We start from the raw sequence: 6000 nt of genomic DNA, 5'->3' as shown, positions 1-6000 counted from the left end.
TTAATCTGTCTTTCCACTGCCCTTTGTTGAATGTAATTTTTCATTATGATCTAAAAAGAATACATTTAATATTTCTGCCTTTCTACATTTGATTTTGAGGTTATATGCCCTATTATATGGTTAATTTTTCTGTACTCATGTGCTACTGAGAAAACGGTGTATTCCTTTCTGGTCCCATTCAGTTTTCTCTGAAGGTCTGCCATATCTAACTTTTCTAATATTCTTTTCACCTTAGTTTCTTTATTGTTTATTTTTTGGTTGGATTTATCAAGTTGTGAGAGGGGAGAGTTGAGGTTCTCCACTAGTATAGTTTCACTGTTTCTTCCTGTAACTCACTTAACTTCTCCTTTAAGAATTTGGATGCTATACCACTTGATGCATATATATTTAGTATTGATATTACTTCATTGTCTATGATACCTTTTAGCAAGATATATTTTCCTTCCTTATCTCTTTAATTAGATCTATTTTTGTTTTGCTTTGTCTGATATCAGGATTGTTACTCCTTTTTTTTTTACTTCAGCTGAAGCATAATAGATTCTGCTCCAGCCCCTTACCTTTACTCTGTATGTCTCTCTGCTTCAAGTGTATTACTTGTAAACAACATATTGTAGGATTCTGTTTTTTCATCCACTCTATCTGCTTCTATTTTATGGGAGAGCTCATCCCATTCACATTCACAGCTGTGATTACTAACTGTGTATTTCACTCCATCCTATTTTTCCTCCTCTTTGTCCTCTCTCTCCTTTCACCCTTTCCTCCTGGACTGTTTTGCTTCTGTCTACTGCCTCCCTTGGTCTGCTCTGTCTTCTGTCAGCCTTGCCCCCTTTATTTAATCTCCTCCCCTCCTACTTTCCTGTCAGGTAAGATAGATTTCTATATTCAATTGATTGTGAATATTATTCCCTCTTTGAGCCAATACTAATGAAAGTAAGGTGCAGGTGAGGCCCATAGCTCACCCTCCCATCTTTTCCTCCACTGTAACAGGTTATTTTGTGCCTCTTCATATGAAATAATTTACTTCATTCTACCTCTCCCTTCCTTCTGCACCCAGTGTACTCATCTTTCTCATCCCTTATTTATTTTTATGTCATTCCCTTAAATTCATCTCATACCCTAACCCTCTGTCTATGCATATTCCTTCTAGCTGTACTATTAGTGATACAACTTTTTGTGAATTACAAGTATCATCTTCCCATGTAGGGATGTAAACAGTTCAGTTCCATGAACACCTTGTGCTTTCTTTTCCCTTTTTTACCTTTTTTAGGCTTCTCTTGGGTCTTGATGTTGGAGATCAAATTTTTTGCTCAGTTCTGGTCTTCTCTTCATGAGAGCTAGAAATCATTTTATTTCATTGAATGACCATTTTCACCTGAAGTATTATGCTTAATTTCATGAGGCAGGCAATTCTTGGTTGTAATCCTAGCTCCTTTGCCTTGCAGAATGTCATGTCCCATAACCTCTGATCTTTTAATGCTGCAGCTGCTAAGTCCTGTGTAATCCTAATTGTGATTCCCCAATACTTGAATTGTGTCTTTCTGGTCACTTGCAGTATTTTTTCCTTGACTTGATAGTTCTGTAATTTGGCTATGATGTTTCTTGGAGTTTTAATTTTAGGACCTCTTTCCTGAGGTGATTGGTGGATTCTTTCAATGCCTATTTTGCCCTCTGGTTCCAGGATATCAGGGCAGTTTTCCTTAATAATTTCTTGGAAAATGCTGTCCAGGTCCTCCTTTTGATTATGGCTTTCAGGCAATCCAATGATTCTGACATTGTCTCTCCTAGATCTATTTTCCAGGTCAGTTGCTTTTCTAATGAGGTATTTTACATTTTCTTCTATTTTTTTCATTCTTTTGAATTTGTTTGATTGGCTCTTGATGTCTCATAGAGTCATTAGCTTCCACTTGTCCAAGTCTAACTTTTAAGGAGCTGTTTTCCTCAGTTAGGTTTTGCACTTCCTTTTCCATTTGGCCAATTGTACTTTTTAAGGAGTTGTTTTCTTCAGTGGATTTTTTTGTCTCCCTTTCCATTTGGCCAATTCTGCTTTTAAAGCAGTTATTTTCTTTTTCCAAGCTGCTGACTCTTTTTTCATAATTCTCTTGCATAACTCTTATTTCTTTTCCCAATTTTTCTTCTACCTCTCTTACATGATTTTTAAGCTCCTTTATGAGCTCTTCCATGAGTTCTTTCTGGGCTTGAGACCAGTTCCCATTTTTCTTTGGGGCTTTGCCCATAGGTATTTTGACATTGTTGTCCTCTTCTGAGTTTGTGTCTTGATCTTCCCTGTCACCATAATAACTTTCTATAGTCATATTTTTTTGTTGTTTTTTGCTCATCATTTTTGGTCTTTTTCCTTTCTTTTAAATTTGAGCTCTGCTCCCTGCGTGGATGGGGCACTGTCTCAGGCTTCTTGTGCCAGGGGCTGCAGGCCCTGGCTATTTACTTGGTGCTGTACTGATGTTGCCCTGAGACCCACAGGGGACCTTCATGTCTAGTGTTATGATGAGGAGGTGGGGGGAGTGGCAGGCACTGATGGAGGCCATGGGGTCTGGCAGCTTACTTGATGCTGAGATAGGATCCTAGTGCTTGTGTCTAGTGTGTGTTGAGGCCAGTGGGGTGTTTCTGCGTTTCCCCAGGGCTACAGTGAAGCCTGTGGAGAGCTGGCTGCTGGAGGTTGCCTGTTTGCCCAGGGCTATGCTGAATCATGAGGCAGTTTTTGGAGCTGTGGTCTGCTCATTCTTCTGGCTGTGCTGAGGTACATGGGTGTTCCTGGTATTGGCATTTGCCTGATCCACCACAATGGGGCTCAGGATCTCTTACTGGTTTGCTAAGGTGGGGCTTGTAGCCGGCATGCTATGACACTTCCTGTCCTGGAATGTGCTCCCCTTTTACCCAAGTAAGGCAGACCTTTCCAGTCAATCTTCCAAGTTTTTAAACTAAATGATTGTTTCACCCCTTTTTTTTTTGTTGGTTCTACTGTTCCAGGATTTGTCTTAGAACACTATTTTATTGTTGTTTGGAAGTGAATATGGTAGAGTTATGGCTATTTACTGCTTACTCCACCATTTAGGCTCCCAGAAATCTGCTATAGGTGTCATTTCTAAAATATGTAGACTTAAATTTATAGGAATAAGAGTTATTTTCCCAATTGACAAATGGCCAAAGGCAGGTTTCAGAGGAAGAAACCAAGTTATTAAAAGCCGTATTTTTAAACATATACAATCACTAATAACTAGAAAAATACAAATTAAAACTATTCTGAAGTTTGTGGATCAGATTGGCAAAGTTGATAAAAAGGAAAAACGGCAAATATTGGGGAAGGTATAGGAAAATAGGTACATTAATGCACTGTTCATGGAGCTGTGTGTTGGTCCAGCTATTTTGAAAAGTAATTTGGAATTACACCCAAAAAGTTATTAAACTGTTCATACCCTTTAACCCAGAAATATCACTACTAAGTCTATACCCCAAGGAGATAAAAGAAAGAGGGAACGAACTCATGTGTACAACAATATTTATAGCAGCTCTTTTTTATGGATTCAAAGTATTGGAAACTAAGGGGATGACCATCAGTTGGGGAATGGATGAACAAGTTATGGTACATGGATATGCTGTAAGAAGGAGATAGTTTCAGAGAAATCTGGGAAGACTTTTATGAACTGATTCTGAGTAAAGTGGGCAGAACAAGGAGAATAATTTATACCATAATGATATCCCAAATACAAACAACTTTGAAAGACTTGTTTGCTCCTATCAACACAACAATTAACAATGATTCCAGAGGTCTCATGAGGAAGCATTTTGCCCACCTGACAAAAAGGGATTGGACCAAGGGCAGGTTGAGACATATAGACATAAATATGTATGGGGTGTATACACACACACACACACACACATACACACACACACACACACACACACACACACACTGAACATGGCCAATGTAGGAATTTGTTTTAGTTGAATATACATGTTTATAGCTAGAATTTTGTTTTTCTTTATTTCTCATTGTGGAGGGGGAAGGAAGAGAAGGTCATTAACCGAAAAATCATTTAACTGAGGGAAAAATGCCTCTCTGGCCCTCATCCTACTTTGTAGAATAAGATGGGTAAACTAACTGATTTTTAAGTTTCCTCCAAGCACTGACAACCTATATAGTCTAACATCCATTGTTCTTTATTAGAGCTGACACTCCTAGCTTTAATATTCTATGTTCTAAGGTCCTTTCTAGCTCTGACATTGTACATTCTTAGGGCCTTTCCAGCTCTGACATTTTCTGTTCAAAGGTCCCTCCCAGCTCTTACATTCTGTAATAAAGTTTGCTCCATAATAAAAGCAAATCAGGTGTTTATTTCAAAGCTGCAAAATTCTGAAAGTAACTCAAGTTATATTCCTAACATTGAGTTACTTTACAAAACCATAAACAAATTAATACCTAAAAAGTTTAGGTATTATGACAAAGATTTCAAGATGAATGTAAAACTGAAATCATATTAGTGTTATAAAACCATATAGTAGAATTTTAGTTGAAAATACAACTGAATGCTACTTCACATTAGGGATTATTATGACAAAGATTTCAAGATGAATGTAAAACTGAAATCATATTAGTGTTATAAAACCATATAGTAGAATTTTAGTTGAAAATACAACTGAATGCTACTTCACATTAGGGATAGTTTAGCAACTCTAGCTGATGAAACTCCTGGCACCAATACATATTAGCAGCCTGTATGTGACTTATAGTTTTAGAGAATTGTCTAAGGCACTAAAGGGTTAAGAACCTTGCCTATAGGCACAAAGGCAATCTGTGTCAGAGGCAGGATCTGAACCCAAGTTCTCTTGACTCTAAAGCTGGCCCTTTATGCACTATGCTATGCTGCCTCTTAAGACAAAATTTAATATAGATAGATAAATGTAAAGTCTTTTTTTGGATTCAAACCATCATCTGCAAAATTAGGTGATAAAAGAGGCAGGGGTAGATGGTAGTTAATATTGTCAATTAGATCAAAGCAGCCTCTAACCTGTGGGTGGACAGAGCTGAACAGAGCAAGCTAGAGACAGGAGAGTAGGAAATCAAACAGAAATTTAATTTCAAACTGAGGGAAATGGCTTGCAAGCAAAGGGGCAAATTAGACAAATATGCTGGGGCCCCAACCCTAATAGGGGGATCCACTTTAGTGTGTCTGGACTTTGAGTTATATATTTGTAGCCAGACAAAGAGTCAAACAATGTAGTGTAACAACAATAGTAAGGCACCAACAGCAACAGTGAGGCAAGGTTGTCTAGTGACAAAAAGCCCGCTCATAGCAGGGCTTCCTATCTGGGCCTGTTGGTGCTTGCCCAAGCTCAGGGACCATCATGTCCACAGAGTGAGTGCAAAGGATTGTTGTTACGCCAAGCTCAGGGCACAGCTTGCTTGCCGGACCTTAGCTCTAGAAAACAGGGTGTCTCCTAATATCATAATGTTTTCCCCTTTTGGCCAAAGGGAGGGGGTCTGAAAGAACCTACCTTTCTTGTCAATAAAGAGAGGCAGGTATAAGCCCAGATGCCAGAAGAGGCCACTTGGGCCAGGACAAGATGTTGAGTTGAATAGGTCTTGTCTAGCCGTCATTTGCCTACAAGCAGAAAAGAGAGGGAGGTCAAGAATGTAGAGGGAGAAAATGTCAACAAATACTTGACTCAGGGCCTTGGTAGTTGAGCACATAACAAAAGGGAAGAGGAAAAAAACTAGAACAATATACTCAGCCCTCATCGGAATGTTGGGGCAGCTGTCTCATCTGGATGTGGGTTGCTTCTGGGTACGTACTAGACAAACCTTGAGGTCCCTGGAGGATTCTGCCATCCACTCAGAAGCAGGGGCTTTCTTCAGATGATCCAGGAGTCCACACGCATAAGTTTTGCAGCTGTGTGAGTAGTCAGAAGCACCTGGTAGGGGCCCTTTGCTTGAGATGTACAATTGTGAAAACTCCCTGCATCGTTCTTTGGATTGTAACTTCT

Source organism: Phascolarctos cinereus, unplaced genomic scaffold (genome assembly GCF_003287225.1).
Source record: "Phascolarctos cinereus isolate Bilbo 61053 unplaced genomic scaffold, phaCin_HiC Scaffold_726;HRSCAF=1367, whole genome shotgun sequence".
In the NCBI taxonomy this organism is placed as follows: domain Eukaryota; kingdom Metazoa; phylum Chordata; class Mammalia; order Diprotodontia; family Phascolarctidae; genus Phascolarctos; species Phascolarctos cinereus.
Note: the sequence above shows the minus strand (reverse complement) of the source record.